General features: G+C 30.8%; 1 long non-coding RNA gene across 1 annotated transcript; it reads left to right on the top strand.

Moving 5' to 3' along the window:
- Positions 1 to 934: 934 nt before the first annotated feature.
- Positions 935 to 4987, top strand: LOC138347883 (uncharacterized). Its single transcript, XR_011220448.1, has 2 exons — positions 935 to 1371; positions 4614 to 4987. It is a non-coding gene; the product is annotated as an uncharacterized lncRNA (long non-coding RNA).
- The last annotated feature ends 1255 nt before the right edge of the window (positions 4988 to 6242 follow it).

Genomic DNA, 6242 nt, shown 5'->3' with positions numbered 1-6242 from the left:
TACTTGAAATTTATGGATGCGTAAGCATTAAGCGTAATTCTAGTAGAAGAAAACAATGAATTTTGTGACGGAGATAACAGAACATAATATAAAATAGAGGATTAGGTATATGAAGGGATTCACTATGTATTATGCATATCAATAAAGATATTCACCTATATACATAATACAATTGATGTAGGATGTCTATTAACGTAAAACTGGTGAATTTGGTGATAGAAATAACAAAACAAAATACGAAAATCCTTCTAAGTACGACTGTTGACACCCAATTTCGACTTCCCATGATTGGAATTAAATTTCGAGTTTCATAATTTTCAAACGACTTGAAATAACTAACTTTATCAAATTCAAAATATTTTAATTAGTTTTTAACATATATATAATTTTTAAGTAATATATATATTTTATATATATATAATTTTTTATATAATAAGCATATTTTATAAATATTTTGAAAATTATCTCAAAAAGAGAATATAATTTTTAGTAAGTATTTCATTGAATTAGTTTAGTTTAAACTATGTTTATAATTTTTAAACCAGTTAGTTTATGATTAGGTTAATTATATCATTTTCGTTAAGTTTAAGAAGTTTGTCAATAAATTTTGTTTGACTTCGTCTTGATTAAGATTTGGCCGAATTTACCTATTGATTTCAAATCCATTAAATTTTCAACCTCAATTAGTTATCTGTTTAATTGCAAATATAGTCATCCCCCTTTAACTTGAGTTGCAATTCTTTAAGACTAATTCTGGGCCGTATTCAACCCTTCCTGCGCAGCCCATTACGAATTATTCCTCAAAACCCAGGACCATTTCTCAGTTCACAATCCAACAATACAATACTAAATACCCAACCCGACCCTGTATCTTTTTCTTCCCACAAATTCAACGACCCTAGAGTCTTTTATAGATGTGAAAAAACCCAACAACGAACAAGAAACTCAGAAACGCTACAATCATGAGCATCCAAATCACGTGTGTGGCTTCGCGTCTGTCCTAATCCATTCGTAGTCGTACCAGACCATTGGAGAAAATCCAGGTGTTTGCATCACAATTCCTCCTTCGTCCTTTGCTCTTTTAATCAAGCGGTCCTCTTCATTTTTTTTGGCAATTGGTACGATGATAGCTTTTGAATTTGGGATTCTCCCACATCGATCCAGACCCTTTTTTCCTTTCCGATTTACCCTTATAAATAGTCTTCTTATTCAGTGTTCAAAAGGGGGATTTGGAGTCCAAAGAGTACTCAAATTTTTTTTGGGAATTCTTGGTTCCATAGTTGAAAATTTTAAAATGTTGTGTGGCTTTTGGAGTTGAAGAGGTAGTGTCGTCTTTTCAACTTGTGGTCCCGGTTCACTGCCCAGAATCAGGTAACTTATCCAAGTAAGTTTGTTAAAGTCCGAACACAAACACTTGTTAAATTAAAAACCTTCCTCAATCAAGGAAGAAAAACCTCATTTTATTAATTCAACTAGATAATTTTATGTTATCAATAACCTTACCACTACAACAACTCTCGATTAACTATAATCGACTACTTCTATTTCAAAAGCCAAATCCACCTTTTATTACAACCTCACCAAAGCTCAGCTCTACAAAAGCCAAACCCACTTCTTGCACAAAAACATAACTACCAACTCAACAATGAATCAAGAAAATAGTTTTGCACGTTCAAGACTTTCTAACTCAAGAACTTCTTCAAGACTTTCTAACTTAAGAATTTCTTTAAAATTAGCAAAACCTATCGATCTTGAAGGCTTTTACTTGATGAATAACTCTAGCTGTTCTCTCTATGTAAAAGTCGTGTTTTGCTCTTCTGCGTTTGATCTCCCTTTATAGATATTCCTGCTGCTTTCTTGCGTCTTGAATCCTTATCAAATAAGGTAAGGAAATTGTAATTGTAGTTAAACAAGGAGTACTGATTTTACCTTTTATTGTACAATCCTTTTTATATACAACTTCCTGACTTAATAAAATATATTAAGGTTTCCTTATTTATATCAACTTGTATCTTCACTGATGGCTGCAATACTGGCTACGATACTGTGTTAATTGGCTACGAAAATTATTGCATTAGTATTTGCATTTCTTGTCTATCATCAAAATACCAGATTCTATTAGTTTGGTCGTTATTACTTTAGTTTAGGAATTATTTTCGTGTCTTCTTCAGTTTAATTACGTCCTTGGTAGCTTAAATGTTGATGGTTTCTTTCTTGTTTTGTTTAGTAGTATTAATGTGTAGAGTTTTGTTCTTTCTTTGTTCATTGTTAATCTTCTTATGGTCTTTGGAATGTTGTGCTTCTCATTTTATTTGGTTCATCTTCGGGCTGCCTATCAGATTGTGTGTTAAAATTTGCTAAGCTTCCTTTTAGTATGTGTATGACCCTCTTAGCTTGTTATTCTCTCAGCTCACAGCATTTCTGTGAGTTCCCATTTTTTATGTCTTTGGTTTCAACATTGAGTTTGATGGCTGCGTTGTTCTGTTGCCTCCAATGATTACTTGTGTTTGATTGTTTTCTTTCTCGTTTAGATGTGTTTTAATAACTTCTCATCATGTTCACTTAAAACTTGTAGAAGTAGTTTACATTCTTACGTAATTTGAATTATTGTAGTCGAGATATGTTCTTGTTCCCCTCCTCTATTTGAATCATTTTCTGGTTCCTGTTCTTCTTTCAAAATTTGTTGCTTACTGTATTATCGGTTTCTTCATATGGAATAAGTCCGTCTCAATCCAGAGTTGGCAGTTTGATTATCTTTCTTTTGGTTAAAAGTTGTCTTAGTTCAGGCTGAGCTCTTCTCTTTCTTTGTCTAGTTAACAAACTGTTTTCCATCTTTGATTTGAAGAGAATATAGACTAGCATTGTGAACATCTGGTTTGAATTTGTAACTTCATGAAACCTGCTTCACCTAGCTAAATTTGTATTTCTAGTTATTAACAAATTCTTATGTTTTTTTTTTTTGCATTTGTGTTCCTCTTGTTGGACTCATCTGTACCTCCATTATGTGTAGACCTTATAGTTAGTTCTCCACTTTTCTACTGTCCGCCTAGAAATTAGAATTAATATCACTCATTGGTTCTATTAGGATTAACTTCCATTCATGTTCTCACCTTGCATTTCAATTCAATCGAGCTTCTTGTTTCACTCAACCCTCTTATATTCATTTGTGTAGATTTCTTGCTATTGGCGTATTTTTTAATATTAGGTTGCTTGGTCTGAGAATACTATGTTGATCCTCGTTAGTTCTAAAGTTTCTCCTTTGTCGTGTTGCAAAAGTTTGTTCTGTTTTTTGCCACAAGTTGTTTCTTGTTGAAGTTTATTTGTCTTGATTGAAGTACAATATGGATAGAAGTTTGTACAGGTTTTCTTTCAAGTTTGTCTTAGTTTTATTCCTTTAATGTCTTGTTCCATGTGTGTATAAGTTTGATGTCTTATTTTGGGCAATAGTTTAGAGAAGAAAGCTTGTGTTGCATGTTATTATTTTCAGATTCTTTAAAGTTCACAGAAAAGTGTTCATTATATTTTTAGTCATTTTTGAGTTCTCTTGATATTTTAGAGTAAATTTTTTTAGAGTAGAAATTTGTTATTTCTTCTTTAAATTGCAATCCTTTGCATTTATTATTTGTCGTTGATCTTCCTTGGTGTTAGTTCATTCTCATTTTTTGTTCTGTTTTCCAGGTTAAACATAAGTCTCTTGTCTGTTTAAATAATAACATATGTTGAGTGATCTTAAGTTGTCTTATGTGATCGATTAACTGTAATGAGATCCTTGTTTGAATTTGGCAAATTATTTTGCTGCAAGATTATCAAGTATTTTCCTTGTCTCTGTTCGTTTTTCTTATAAAATAAATTAAAATTGGTTAAAACTTTGATCAAATTGCATTTAAATTCGTTTATCTTTAAACATATATGGATCTGTTGAGATTAACTGCTAGTTTTTTTTTTTGTAGTCCTACACATCTCATGTTTTGTGTAGATTAGTTCAACTATCTTGCACCTGCTAGATTTATGGTTTAATTCCTTTTCTATGTTACTTGGGATTAATTTAGTTACAATCTAGTGTTATTGTTTTAACTAGTTAATCGAGAGTTGTTGTAGTGGTGAGGTTATTGATTATTGAGTTGTGATCATAAAAAATCATCTAGTTGATTTAATAAAACGAGGTTTTTCCTTCCTTCATTGAGGAAGGTTTTTAATTTAACAAGTGTTTGTGTTCTGACTTAAACCAACTTACAAGAACCTGGTTCTTGTTCTACGGGATAGGTTTCTTCAGTTTTAACAATGTTTTCTGAAAAAAGTTAGTCTTAATTTAATTATTGAATGGATTAGCTGAGAGATATATGTGATGGACTTGCCTTTTTGTTTATCTATGTTGAATCATATTAGACAAAAGTTGGCAGATATCTTATTTATTTATTCTTTACAACTTTCTGCACGCTTTTGTTTACTGGAAATTTTGAGTTGCAAGTACATATAGTCCTATCTTTCTGTAGCTTCATATGTATTGTTTTGACTTCCTGAACATAACTCCTAATATTTGATTGAATTTATCATTTGCTTTTCATTAAGCTTCATTAGTTTTCTACTTGATTGTTTTGCTAAACTTTCTCCAGTTGAGTCCAACCGACTCCCCATCTCTTGCATCCTCCTCTATTTGAGTCGATCTTCATCAAAATTGCGTAAGGGAAGCTAGTATTTTGGCCAATTTGATCAAAGTAAAGCAGATTTGCAGCAGCCTCAAAGGGCTGGAAATAGCATTTTTCGGACTTAAGAAGTTCGGAAATAACATCAAACAGCGAACAAGAAGCAGCAAAGTGGACTTATAACTGTCCAAGTTATATTCGCACTTTGTTTTCATGATATCGTGATTTTGTGATATTTTCTGTTAACTTCTAACTTTTATTTTATCTAACTTATATGAATCCTTGTAAGTTTCTAAATAACTCTTTATTTCGTTAGTTGTTTATTTAAATATTTGAATTTTCAATTTCTTTTAAGTTAGACGATCTAAGCTTCGAGACTAACTCGAGAATTATTTATATTCTTTCATAGTTAGTATTTAGCTTTCAAATCCATGTTTAAGTTAATGTGTTGTTTATAAGACTCAAAACTTTACTAGGATAAATTGTTAAGTTATAGTTTTACTTTTTGGCACTTTAATATTTGGATTATTTCATTATTTGGGATAATACAATTATGTACAAGTATCAAAAGATTTCTCATTTTTTAAAAATAATAATGATAAATAAGTAAGTTTTTTTTCAAGTAATTTAAATTTTTTACACTAATAGCCAAGCTTCTAAAATTCGTCGGTCAACCGCGAGTTAGCGGATTCTCTAAGGTGCCTAAACCCTTTCTAAAAGATTGAGTGGCGACTCCTAAAATTACTATTTCTCCAAAAAAAAAAATCTAACTAAAATTGACCAAAGTTGCGAAACCGGCTTCGAAACCATTCATTTTTCGAAATTGGATTGTAGCAACGACATATATTTACTTAATAGTATTTCATTAATTCATAACATGACTTCAGTCATTATTAAAAAACATTCTACGAAACCAATTACTATTTTTTTGGCAGCGTTCGATTGTTTATTTTAAGAAAAAGAAAATTAAATTTTGATGGTCATTAATAATTTGATAATATTTTAAAATATATATGCATATACGTTTATTCAAGAAATTCTTCGGAGGTTATATACAGACAATGTGAAAGATAATTTGAATTGTAGCAAGCCATATTTGAACTATGACAAATATCTCAACAAGGACCCTCGAGGGGTGGGGGTCCTTGGGGGGTCATGCCTTGACTTTTTACCCAAAAACATTAGTACTAAGTAACAGAGGCTATTTTACGACTCTACTCATTACGTTTGACTCCATTAAGGTCACTATAGGCTCTAGTTTAGTCTTTAGCTTTAGGGGGCGTAACAAATGCTATAATTTTTTTCCAAAACAATGACTTGAGAAAAAAACTATAATTAATATTATTATCACAAAAGAAAAATCAGCTTATAATGGTTCATTAAGAAATTTATATTTTGAAAACGATTAAAATATCATCATCATTGAAGGAATCACACTTCACAAATCATAAGAATAAATTGAAGAAAAAAATAAAAAGATACGCCAATATTTTTTTTTTTGAAAAATGTGGCCTTTGTTTGTAGTGTTGCTAAAGATTCAAAAGAAAATTTTGAGGATGGATATTTCAAATTTTAGTACGATTCCCACATAAAATTTAA

The sequence above is a fragment of the Solanum lycopersicum genome, chromosome 4 (genome assembly GCF_036512215.1).
Source record: "Solanum lycopersicum chromosome 4, SLM_r2.1".
Classification (NCBI taxonomy): Eukaryota; Viridiplantae; Streptophyta; class Magnoliopsida; order Solanales; family Solanaceae; genus Solanum; species Solanum lycopersicum.
Note: the sequence above shows the minus strand (reverse complement) of the source record. Positions and strands in the feature narration are given on the sequence as shown.